At 39.2% G+C, this 13,470-nt stretch overlaps 2 protein-coding genes, 1 long non-coding RNA gene and 1 pseudogene across 3 annotated transcripts in view; 1 reads left to right on the top strand and 3 right to left on the bottom strand.

Annotated features, from left to right (window-relative positions):
• The window catches only part of LOC146455943 (uncharacterized), a 76,157-nt gene that overhangs the window by 1,511 nt on the left and 61,176 nt on the right, over positions 1-13,470 (bottom strand). The window lies entirely within an intron of this gene.
• Positions 2,032-13,470, bottom strand: part of LOC146455929 (uncharacterized) — a 364,345-nt gene continuing 352,906 nt past the window's right edge. Inside the window, exon 4 of the transcript XR_014858916.1 lies at positions 2,032-2,060. The gene's annotated coding sequence lies outside the window, so the exon portion shown is untranslated. The remainder of the gene's footprint in view (positions 2,061-13,470) is intronic.
• LOC146455945 (uncharacterized) overlaps positions 2,086-13,470 on the top strand; it is a 36,967-nt gene continuing 25,582 nt past the window's right edge. Inside the window, exon 1 of the long non-coding RNA XR_014858920.1 lies at positions 2,086-2,326. This is a non-coding gene — a long non-coding RNA (uncharacterized LOC146455945). The remainder of the gene's footprint in view (positions 2,327-13,470) is intronic.
• Positions 4,063-9,514, bottom strand: LOC146455947 (uncharacterized; annotated as a pseudogene).

Below are 13,470 nucleotides of genomic sequence, written 5' to 3'. Positions count from 1 at the left end.
CGTTACTTTCCGAGGGGGCGGTTATTTTCCGAATTCTACGATATGTGTAGGATGTCCTCTTAGTATCCCGTGGCACGCTTATCACAGGTAGCCTGCGTGGCAGGCTAAAGACGGGCCATTGTTTGGCCTCTTATTTCTTACCCGTAACAAAGATCGTTAAGATTCTGAGCTTGCTTTAAGCGCTGTTTATTGCGTTTAATATGCCAATCGACGTATTTAGCTTGTCTCAAAACATCTTTCGCCAAGGCAATAATAACTTCATTCACCCATCTCAAAATAAATATACAATCGATTTACATATAACAAGATGCTGTTTCCAGCTTATACTCGGGCCCTATTTGACTGTGTGGTGCGTAAAGCCTACAATCTTTTAACAGTGATAACCGCCAGCATCGCCAATTTCCCCAAATAGATAGCCTGCGAGCAAGCTCTCTTGGGGGTGGATCCTCTTTCTCCCTCCCGCCCCCACCCCCAAGAGAGCTTGCTCGCAGGCTACCAAATAGATAGATACAGAGATATAGTGAGGCAATAAGTAACCACCAGATAGAATTGCATTTCTTGCAGTCAGAATAAAATACAGGGGAAAACGACATTTGTCATACAAATGCTTTTTATAATCCCCGTGCTTTAAACGTTTTCACCTTTCGTTTAGAGACAGAAACCATTAACGGGGACGTGCGGCCCGATAGGGTATGGTTTTCAGGGTGTTTTGTCTTGAATGGGATATCTATTTCATCACCTTCTGTACTAAACAGGGCATCCCTACATGACCTAATGGCTTAAACAGATTGTGATTGTCAATGCATTAAAATACAGTAAGAAACTAGTGTATTCTTATTTCATTCTAGTCTTAAACCGGGTGTGATTTTGAGTTAAATGTCTTAGAAAGGGCCTGAAAATTTTGAATTCTGTCTTAGACGGGATAGGGACATCGGAGAATGGTGTCTTAAACAGGGTCAGGGTTTGAACGCCCGGGCCGCACCTCCCTACCCAAGCATCTGTTGAGTACCCCCTTCCCCCCAGATCTAGAGTAACGTTACGCATCACGCGTACGTTTATATCCTTGTAAGTTTTTCAATGTTTAGCTGTTTTGTATTTTTAAATGAAATTCAGGGGAAAGCATTTGTTATTCACCTTTCATTTGAAGACAGAAACCGTTTCTACATTGATTGTTTTTCTATAGTAAACGTGAGACATCTTTATCTATCTTGGCCCGCGAGGTCATAGATTGATTTAGTTGCGAAATTTTCGGTTAAACAAAACTAGCCTTGAGTCACTCAGGTTAGCCTAAAAAACACTCCGTTTAGCCTAAAGAGCACTCCAGTTAGCCTAAATAGCACTTGGGTTAGCTTAAATAGCTCGCCGGTTAGCTTAACGGTTAGCAGTTTATGTTGGGGTTGTTCATGCCTCGCATGCCTCGCATCTTTTGTTCATGCCCCGCACGTCTGGCTCGCATATTGTAAACAATCCTCACGGCCCGAAAACAAAGAACGCGACCGAGAATTTAAAGAATTTGATAACACGACAGAAAACGTAACTTGTACCAGCCGAGTACAAAAAACGAGACTGAGAACAATAACTCGTGGTCCGAAGTCTTATCTCTCGGCCCATCGCGACCCTAAAAAGAAAAAGAATTTGATAATGCTACCGAAACCTGAACTCGGTCCGCCTTACGGCCCGAGTGATAATACTTAAATTAAAATTATACAATTCAATCATAAACAAAGGACCGTTGCGGCCCGCGCCGTAAAATTGGGTTCTTGACCTTGGTATTCCTACTGGGCCTGGTACCGATCTTCTAAAGTGTTCATTCTTTAACTGCAGTCTGTTTACTAGTTGACTTCAGTATGTTGATAGATTTATAAATACAGCAATGAAGATTTTGGAGCTAGAAACGATAAATTGGAGGGTATAAACTGATATTTCACCGGGACTCGGTAGCGATAGGCGATATCAGCGATTATCGTGCGTTAAATCTTGTTTATCGTAATAAACGGTTCTATTCCAACGGTTCTTAATAAGCAATGTTCTGGACAAAGTTAATAACACGAACTGAAAACCTTTAAATAACGTTTCGTCTGGGGTTTCTAAATGACGGTTTTTATGTGCATATACCAAAGAGCACAAATGCTGAAAAAGATATTAACGGGTGAACCATAATCGATCACAAATGCAAACCATAGAATTTATGAATATCAGCACGTCCAATATATGTAATTGCACCACTCCCACCCCCTTCCATGCAAATCTCCTCTCCCAGAATACGCACTCATGAATGTTAGTCGAGTTAGGCTTGGCTCTTTTAATTATAAGCTGGTAGGTTAGTGTTTGAAGTGTCTTTGTTGCTCAGTCCATGTTGTACTCAAATTTGTTAAACAATAACAATACGAACAATGTAGAAACTCACACTTGTATTTTACCATCGGTTTTCTTGGGTTTATTAATTGTTCGGTGTTGGGAAGCGATGCAACATATGCTTTGTTTACGGGAATATTCGAATCAAAGGGATAAAAATATTAAAAAGTTCAATGGTTTGTCCTTCTATCTATGTTTTAATGTAATGCTGATCTTGCTCCGATCAAATGTTGTTTTCTCCTGGTATAAATTTGGTATAAGTAGGTGTTCTGTTTTGGACTGATTCTTAGGAAATTGATCCTTCCGTCAAGAATGTTTGAAATTGGTTATTCCTCAATAACAATACACCTGTAATTCATCGTATCCGACCTTAAGTTAACCTTTCGCTGGCATTTGCCTGGAAATGGCCATCCTTCTTGTTTTTTATCGTTTTTAGTGAAGATATTCAGTGTCTTTTACCGAATTTATACCAGCCGATATTTTGTTATTAAAGTTAATTTTCACTGTTCTTATCTGAATAAAAATAATAATCTTTAAATCTTTCCATCTGAATGTGACTATCAATGTCAACACTTTTTGTTCTGTAACCACTTACTGTATTTTTAAGGTAACTGGAACTTCTAAACACGTACACTGTAATTTATGGAAATAGGCGTGCACTTGTAGTACCGCCTTTCTTTTTGGAAGGTTGTTGTTTTGCAACAACAACGCTGGACACTGCTTGAAACTTTAACCTAGTATATTACAAACTTATGATTGTCAATGTCTAACCTTTATCAATACAAATGTTCATTGTAATTTTCATACTCCTCCCGTTGCTTTATTTTTGTTGAACATTTCGAAGAACATAACGAAAACCTTGAAAGAACGGTACATTTTCCTTATCAAATAAAGGGAAGATACCTATTACAAATTCCAACACCAACCAATCATAGGAAGGCTTACGTTAGCCTACATTAGTAATTGACGAGTGTTTGACGGTAGGTTGTCAATCATACTCCGGCCAAAATAAAAGCAACGCGAGAAGATCTTCAGTAGAAAATGTTGTAGCTGAGCTTTAGAATGAACTTCTAAAATACAACGTAGCCATTAAACAACAGTTGTGTGTGTCAAGTGAATTCAACTCGTTGGCAAAACTGAACTGATTCCCCTTGGTTAGAAGCTAAAGGTTGATCTAACAAAATTCCCCACAGTAACTAAACCCTCTTCATTAAAATTAAAGCCGCTGAAAAATAGTCTGGGCCTCTATTCGAATTTTTTTCTTCAGATAAATTTCAAATACATTTTATGTATTTTATTAGCAGTTATAGAAGCTCGCAAATGTTATGAACTGATTATAAACTGTATTCGTTTGGTCTTGATCATTAACTAAACGATTTGTTGCTTTTGTTACTGTTGTTGGTTCTCGTTTCCTAGTTCGTTGAATCGTTGTTAAATTCTAGCTTTCACCAGAGACGCAAGAACCAGCGAAAAGATATATTCTTTGACAGCGAGCCAGGCAGCAAAAGAATCCGGAAAACATAATGCCCGTGATTGCAAAACTATTAGAAAAATAATGAATATGTACGTTCTTCTCTAACAACAAGTACAGGAGTACAATTTGAATAAAGTTGAGACATTGTGTAGACTAACGTTTTTAATAATCCATACTATACAGGCAACACGTACAATAATACTAGAAACCCAGCCGTCCGATTGTAAAGCCATCTAGGTTGCCTTGGAATGTGGATTACCCAGTGTCCCCTGCAAGGAGGGCAGAGGGAAAAACGTATGGGAAGGAATCCCATAAGCCACTGGCACCGCATTGGATGCTGTTTCTTGCGCATTTGAAATTGGCTGGTTTCTATGCACGGGTAACTGGATGGTGAAGATCAGCCAAGTTGAAGCTTAAAATTGCGAGATTTGCGAAAATGGTGTTACCTTCCATCGTGACAGCAATGTCACGCACACCATGAATCGCGTTGCGCCAGATTTTATAAGGAACTGCAAACAGCAGGTAACAAGGCCAACAGGCGCACCATGCTGGGTGACAGTCTAAGAAATGAATAACAGCGGAACTGTTAGTGACCACAATGTTCGCTCTAACAGCTGCCGTCATTTTAAGACATTCCAGCGAGTCGTAGCGTTTGAGGCCTTGAGTTTTCCACCAGCGGAGAATCATGGGATTGAAATTAAACTGTTGAAATGCAAAGTGTGTTGGAGTTACTCAAGAAAATTAAGGCATGGGTCTCTAGTTACTTACTTAAAAAATCAAGGGGGTGGTCAATCTTCTGAAGATTTAGCTGTAACGTCGTAAGACTGTGGCAGCATAATACACAACTTATGCAAATTAGGTCACGTGACCTGTTGCGGCCGAAACATTTATGAAAACATTTGAGCAAAAATGGCACCACTTTTTATTGCCTCCTGGAGATTGCCGGTAGTTTTAAAACTTTGCCACTGTTAGGCACTTCATTTCTGTGCTCGGGCTTTTTGAATATTCCTTTAATTTTGAACATAAACGGTGTGAAGACATTCATCCTTCAAGACCCAAACTTAGCCTCGGGAAGAGAACTTTTAAATATTCCGGAGCGATTTTATTTAATTCGTTACCTGAAACATACAAACGGGCAGCGTCCTTGGAGGCTTTTAAGCGAGTAATGATGAAACACAATTTTGTATAGATTTTTTTCTTAGTGTGCAAATGTTTTTATTTATTTTTTCTATCCTATGATATTTTAACCCAAAAGTGTTTGAGTCATATATATTGTAATTTTTTTTCTCATACCATAATAATAATTATTTTAGGTGTATACAGGGCCCCTCAGGATAACAGCCCCGTAGCTGATTGGGCCACCCTGTCTAAATAAAGTTCACTTACTTACTTACTTTTACTAGTGTCCAGTCCCCCCAAAGTAAAATTGGCCGTTTATTTTCAAAATTGAGGGAATATTTAAAAAGGCACGGGCACAGGAATGAAGTGACTAACAGCGGTAAAGTTTTAAAACTACAGGCAGCCCCCGGGAGGCAATAAAAAGTGGTGCCATTTTTGCTCAAAAGTTTTCTTCAATTTTGCATCCGTGAAAGGTCACCTGACCTAATTTGCATAAGTTTTTTATGTCAATATGTTAACATTTGTAAGCATATTATGCTGCCAAAGTCTTATGACGTTACAGCTAAATCTTCAGAAGATTGACCACCCCCTTACTTTTTTGAGTAAATAATGAGAGACCCATGCCTTAATTTTCTTGAGTAGGCCTGATGGTTTGTGATCGTCGTTTTGACCGTGAGTTTACAAAGGGATTATTGTCGAATTATTAAACCCAGGAAGCGTCAATTGGGAAACGTCTTCGAAATTCATGAGTACCTGGGAGCCTTTGTATTAGAAAGGCAGCGTGGTCAAGTGGTTAGGGCGCCGGACTTGAAATCCGGAGGTCCTGGGTTCAAGTCCCGCTCTGACCGCTAGCTGGAGTTGTTTCTCGGTAGCCCCGAGTTCAACTCCTCGGCCGCGCTGGTAAATAGCCAGCTGGTCTGCCTCCTGCCAGTTGGGATTTTTAACCATGTTATTTTCAATTTGTATTATTTCTTTATGAAGTTTAATGCTCGGCCCCCCTAGCACTTGTGCTATTAACACTGCCGAGGGTAAATAAAGGTTATGTATGTTAAAAGTTAAGTAAAAGTTTTAAGTTAGATTCGCTCGAGGACACGCTGTCAAAAAACCAAAGTTGCTCATCAGATCACCTCAAATTGAAGTACGGATCGGTCTGCTATATAATTATAGAGTTTCTTCCAGATAGTCTGGTATCAAATCTGAATCCAGGGCCAGATTAATTGCGATCTGATGTTATATATTAAAATAATGTGGTGATTTTTTTTCCTTTAAAGAAGGAGCGTCCGACGTTAAGGAAGATGCCTCCAGAGTTATTTTTGCGTATTTTTTCACTATGCGGGAAAAGCAGATCTTAGAAAGGGGTTTTGGAATCCATGAAAAAGAAATTGGTGGCGGCCACACAGTTTTCACAGATAATGAACCAACAGTAATTGAACATAACAATGTAGAATGTATGGCCTTTTTTTCCATACTTCCATCTGGAAATATTTAAATATATCTGAAAAATGTCTGGTTACCCGGCTTGGATTTCAATAACACTTGCAAGACCTACGTTTCCCAAATTCTGATACAACGCGCAAAAATACCTTTGTATATGCTTTTAACGTCTTCATATCAACCCGTATTTCTCGACCCATCCCACGATGATATGATATGATAATCTTTATTTATCCACGGTACAAAATTCGTCAGCGTTAAAAATGCCTAATACTAATATAATAAAAATATTTAAATAAAAAAGCTGCTTTCCACGAATGCCGTGCCTTACAGTTCTTTGAGTAATCGTTTAAATTGCCCAAGGGACTCTGCTTCCCTTAAGTTACAAGGAAGACTGTTCCAGAGAATGGCGCCACTATAGCTGGAGCTGTTTTTGTAACAGTTTGTGCGCGGTAATGGAACGTTGAGTTTATGAGTCCCTTAGGTTATATGCGACTGCTCGCCTTTCAAATTTAGAACTAAGATAGTTTGGAGCCAACCAGTGCAGAGACCTGTAAAGCATCGTAGCTCTTTGAAATTGTTGCTGGCAAGCTAGGTTTTTCAACCCTAGAAGTTTGAAAAGGTGACCAGCATCTACGTCATAGCTTGAGTAGGTCAAAACACGGGCTGCTCTGTTTTGTAGCTTTTGAACCTTATTCCGTAAGGTTATCCCACAGTTTCCACAAACAATGTTGCAATAATCAAAGTGAGGCTGTATTAAAGCTTGATATTTAGTTGTAGGGTCGCCTGAGGGACAAGGTGCCTTGAGCTGTTCTTATGCGCAATACCAAAATAAAGCTCCAACCTTAGCTATTATTCAACTGGTCCCGGATGTTCGGTCGAGTGGGCCGCGAAGAATTAATATACGTGGTCTTCCTCCATGCTTTTATCCCTCACATTTTTTTTCCTTAAGCCCAGTATTTTCTTCTTTTCCAATAATCTGAACACGTGGTGATAGGCTACGATCAGAGACGCATGAGTACTAACCTCAACAGCAAAGCTAGCTTTCTCATATAAAATGTCCTCTGTCTTGTTGAGTCCCTCTTCCAGTGTGCGTCTGACCCCGGGGTGTGATGTGTCAACACCGACGACAAACTCCGGTCTGATGTACCGCTCCTCCTACAGCGACGTGCAATGTTCAGTTCCCCACCGGGCATAAGGGTTCCGCCAGGGGGAGTTATCCCACTGGATCCACCATTCGGGGTCACGCATGCTCAAAAATTCGTCCCTGCTGTTCAGTCTGGTAAATAGTAATGAAAGGATGAAATGACTTTCCAACCGGCGCTGATTTCAACAATTTAGGGAAGGTTTTACATGTAAGTTCACAAGATCTGTTTAGAATCAGAAACGTCAGCATAAAGCCATCGCAAAAAAAAAAAAAAATAAAATAATAATAATAATAATAAAATGACTTTCTACAGTAAAACGGAGATGAAGGAACGGGCGATTATCATAAGAGAAATAAATGTTTGATTTGATCAATAGAGTTGATGAGGTAATTTGGTCACCGGTAACGAGATTCGCGAATCGAGTGCTGACGTTTTGAACGTTAGTCCTTCGTGAAAACGAATCCACAAAAGACGACGAGGCAAAGACTAGAAGACGAACTCTGTGCGAATAAAGTTTTTTCGAAAAACCTTCCTTTGTTTCTGCGATTGTCTATTATAATGAAATAATTCACCATTCCTCTTGTACTTAGCAGATACATATTAGCAGTATCGTGAACTCGACGTTACGCACGCGTCTAGCGCCTTAGATGCATAATTTGTTAGCCGTTAAATCGGGCTCGACAGATACTTTTTTATATGGTGGGCGAGAAAAAGCTGTCATTTACTATGAAAAATAAGGATTCATCCCATGATAATTAAAAAATAATCTGCTATAAGAATAGTATGCCAACGTTACCGACTGAAAAAAAAAAACATCTACCATTTATTCACAATTCTTTACGATGTTAGTCTTTGGTGTGTTGGATAAATCTTGTTTATCACTGATTATCGTTGACCTGTGTGCTGTCTGGAAGCCGCAGGTTATCGAAACCGGTTTTTTTTTCTGTCTAAATGAAACTAATGCGATTTCAGAAGATCTCCGCATTTGCAAGGCATCTGATGTTGATATTTAAGGCAAGGAGATAAGGAACGCGCCAGTAAGTTCCAGTTGACAAAGTGAGTAAAGACTGCAAATTTGATCAGAAAAAAGTTTAGGTCAAAAATATAGTTTAATTTTTTTCTCATACTGAAAAATTTTGAGCAGAATTGCGTCATTCATTCATTGTAAATGTATACTCTTTCCCCAGTTATACAAGTTAATGATACTCTAATTAACGACTGATGTCAACCCCATTTGACTAATTTTAGCGGATAAAAACAATGTTCAATCGTTTTCAATTTTCAACGTTCGGAACCAATCCTCCTAAAATCCTTTTTTTTTTCTGGGATCAATGGCTTCAGTTTCATCAGCATATTTTGTTAGTAGTTACAGGTAAAGTGTTGTTGTAGACTGTGGGCAGTCTCTCTTTTGCTCGAAAATCCGCGGGGAAGAACGGAAAAACTGAGCGAGCACGATATTCGCGGAGGCGAGCGGCGAAGACGCGAGTAGCGCGGGCGCCGAAAAAAAAAATTTCAGCCCCTCTAAGAAATATTAATAAACGTTTGGAACCAATCCTCCTTGAATCCTTTCTTACCTAAATCATTGACTTTTGTTTCATCAGCATATTTCGTCAGTAGTCTCGGTTGAAGTGTTGTTGTAAACCGTGTTTTTATAATTAATATTAAATTAACTTAACACAGAACCTTAATAAAAATAAAGTGAAATAAATTGATTGATATTGATTCATCAGTTGATTTCCGACCATCGATTTTCATCAGTTTCTTATACAGTGGGTTAAAACTGTGCTGACATTTCAAAAATAAATAACATTGGTCCATCACGTTTCTGGTATATTGGCCAAGAATTTGCCAAAGCGAATTTTGAACTTTACCCTGCATATAATATGAGATGAAATATAAATAGTGAAGACTTTGGCAGATTACCACACTCATCGTCGTGGTATCCGATAACCAGCTGAAGTAGACTGTTCAACAAACCTCGCATTGTTGGTGCGCGTAACTCAGTGAAATACCCAGAAATGACTGCTCAGAAGCAGAGTTGGCCATCATTTGCTTCAACTGTTTCTGTACTATCCATAATGTTATATTGCGCCGGGTTTTTGCGAGTTGAACTGGAATTAAATGAACAGAAGAAGAGGATAAACGCTTTGGAGAACGGTGCGGAGACCGCAAAACCATTGTCCATGAACGCAAAGCTCGAAAACGCAATCAAGATTAATGTTCCTGGTAAGTTTGTTTTCAGTCTCGTAACATATAATATTTATAGCAATGAAAAGCTGTATATTGAAAACTGTATGTTGTTACCTAACAAACGTTTATTTATACTGAGAATCGGCTAAGGAACAAATCGAGCAACGTTTGCGTGCGTTTTGCGTTTCAGTACAGTAAACTAAACCGAAGGTCAGCATGACTGGTCACCTTCTTTCCCTGAGGCAAATTCTGTAAGGAGTTTTGACTCCTTACAATGAAAGGAATAAAAGGAAAAACGAAAAGGGATTATTTTGAAAGGATTTTTCTGCAAAAATAGCCTAATTTGTCGCGGTCTCACATCTAACATAAATCGTTTCGTCATTGATAAAGTTCCCAAATTTTGACGTTACCTTTTCCATATTACAGCCGGAAAATATGCACTTCATTAGAGGTCATTACAATGTCGTAATTGAATATGTCGTTTATTAAGGATGCCTTAATCGAATGGACACGGCTGGTAAGAATTCTGGTTTCCTATAATTAAACGGAGCCGCGATGGTACAGTGGTTAGTGCGTCGCACCTTCAGTAGGACTTCGATCGGTAAATCAGAGGATTGATCATCGCCGGAATCCTAGGTTTTTCTCAACGTTGTCTTCCTGTACATCTTTTCATAGACAACGCAAGTTTATCCAATTATTATGTAAACTGCGTATGATTAACGAGGGAGGAGTTGTCGGAACCTTTTATATAGTGTTATTTGGAGGATGGCATTAACTACGCCCGGCCCATGTGTTGCTTGATTGTTTCGTTTTTCCTATGAGAGGTTTCAATGTTCACGGTCGTTCAAAGTCGTGCTATTCTACCAAAGAGGAATAGATGGGGCTAATGCGTGGACTTTACCCTTCCTGGAGAGAGGAATTGAGATTTCTAAATTTTGTCACTCTTTGCGTGGGCACTCTAATCTAAAAGTCTTTTTTTATGGAGTTAACTGCTGTATTTTAGTTATACTGCCCAAACATTCCAAATGCCAATTGTATTTGGAAGGCAATCCGGCTCTGCATCCCTAAAATATCAGTCTCCCCTAAAGTCTACAGCAAAGAGGACAAGATCGTGGCAGATACTTTCAATAATTTGTTTGCGTCAGTTGGAAAATCAACCAACTCCAAAATAGAATCTTTGGCTGAAGTAAACAACTTCGACTTGAATAACAGCATCTTTACTCCTAGAAGTTTTCCGACATCTGAGCAATTTACATTTCATTCTGTTGAATGTAAACAAGTCGAGGACATTATAAATGCAATGCCTTCTAATAAGGCTTCTGGGATTGATAAAGTGCCAACTCGAGTCAGCAAAGACTGCCTGCCGATTATACTCCCTTTTGTTACATCAATCATCAATGCTTCTCCTTCATCTTCAACATTCCCAGGGATCTGGAAAACAGCCAAAATCACACCTATTCCCAAACAAGGCAATCACGAACTTCTTAACAATAATAGACCGATTTCGCTACTACCTGTGTTGTCAAAGGTCTGTGAGAGAGTCGCTTATAAATAATCAGTTTGTCACCTATTTGACAACAAAGAAGAGGCTGACGACAAAACAAAACGGAAGCTAAAAATGGCACTCTACTGAAACATCATTACTTCACACGACTGGTGCATTTCTTAAAGGAATGGATAATAAGAAATTAACTGCCTGTGTTCTCCTAGATATGAGCAAAGCGTTCGATAGTGTCGACCACCAAATACTGTTACAAAAACTACAAGACCTTGGCGCCTCAACTAGCGTGCTACAATGGTTTAATAGCTATCTCACAAATAGATATCAAGTTGTACGCCACTCCACTGTTTCCAATCCAATACCGATTGAATATGGAGTACCTCAGGGCAGCATCCTGGGCCCCTTATTATTTCGTATATACGTTAATGATCTACCAGAAGCTCCACGGAATTGCTCTACTGAATGCTATGTAGACGATACAAAATTATTAGTTGCTTTTCATTCACAAGACACCCAACGGATTGTTGAGGAGATGAACAAAGACCTCCTCGGGGTACGCAACTGGTGCTTCAGAAATCGGCTATTATTAAATCCAGACAAGACGAAATTAATTGTTTTCGGGAGCCGACAGATGACTTCGAAGCTCCATGAGATTCGTTTGTCTTTGATGGGAAAGGACATCTCCCCTGTACAATCAGCCAAAGATCTCGGCGTGATTTTGGATTCGAACTTGACATTTGATGATCATATTAAGACCACAGTATCAGAATGTATCGCACGCCTTGCGCAAATTAATCGTGCCAAACGTTGTCTTGACAGAACGTCGTTGTTAACCGTGATAAACGCCTTAGTTTCCAGTAAGTTGTACTACTGCTCGAACGTCTGGGCAAATACTACAGAGAAAAATATACGGAAATTGCAGGCTGTGCAGAACTTCGCTTGTCGAATCGTAAGTGGCGCGAAAAAGCACGATCATGTAACTCCCCACTTAAAAAAATTGTTTTGGTTACCCATTAAGGACCAACTATACTACCGCCAAACTACCATGGCTTTTAAATGCATTTCCGGACACGCCCCAAATATCTGACGTCACAATTCATTACCCGCGAGCAAGTTACCAAGCGTTCAACTAGGAGTGGCCAAAAGCTTGATGTACCTCTTTTTAAAACAGCCTTAAGACAAAGAACATTTCATTACAGAACTGTTGGACTTTGGAACAATTAAGACCCTCTTTTAAAATCAAGCCGTTCGGTTCAAGTTTTTAATCGTATCTTAAAGAATAAGCTTTTGGACAATTTTGAAAATACTTCCTGAACTTCATTTATTTTTAGTATTTTTCTCGATTATAAAGTTTAGATAATGTTGTAAATAGGGGGCTTCACACTAGAGCTTGTAAGTATAATCTAAGTGCACTTGAAACCTACTTGAGTGTGAAGGGGTAAAAGCTACCAACTTGAGCTTTACTTAGTGACCATGGAAACGTTCGTAGTTCAAAGAAGCCGAAGTACGCGACCAAGTATGGCCAACACCACACTTGAGAACGTACTTGACCAATAGGAAAAGGGAAACCAACTGAAAGCCATGTGCTGCGGTGCCAGGACAGATTAACATTTTGCCGTGAACTAAAATTAATAAAAAAAAAAATCCAAAATGGATGGCTGGAGATACGCTTCGCAGTTTGAGGACTCCAGGAAAAGCCGATACAAATAATTAAACTTACGATCTTATTTGAATTTCACCTTTACAGACAGCCTGAACCATCGATTTTCAGTTCAGAAGATGTCGCCTATTGTTTTGTTTTGTCGCCAAGTACTCGAAAACAATGAAGTACCTATGCACTTCCTGTAATGTTAAAACTCTCTGAGTCAAAATTAAAGACAAAATGAAGAGTAAACAACATAAAACGTTTTTCCGTTGCAAAGGCTCCATGATTTTCCGGCGAGCAGTCGCATTTCTGATTTTACCGCGAACGATGATTGACAGCTTGTGCTTCAAGTGTATACTTTGTCACCAGGTGTGAAGCCAAGTTTTTTAAAGTGCGACTTGAGATTTTCAAGTGCACTTGAATCAAGTGCTTACTTGAAACTAACTTAGCTTGTAGTGTGAAGCCAACAAATGTTTTCTTAAATTTGATTCATTTTAATTGTGTAGTTATTAGTAACTTTAGTATTTAAATAATTGTTCCTGAAAAGCCCCATTGGGGAGGTATGTATGTATGTATGTATGTATGTATGTATGTATGTATGTAA

Source organism: Pavona decussata, unplaced genomic scaffold (genome assembly GCF_977016875.1).
Source record: "Pavona decussata unplaced genomic scaffold, jaPavDecu1.1 SCAFFOLD_265, whole genome shotgun sequence".
In the NCBI taxonomy this organism is placed as follows: Eukaryota; Metazoa; Cnidaria; class Anthozoa; order Scleractinia; family Agariciidae; genus Pavona; species Pavona decussata.
Note: the sequence above shows the minus strand (reverse complement) of the source record. Positions and strands in the feature narration are given on the sequence as shown.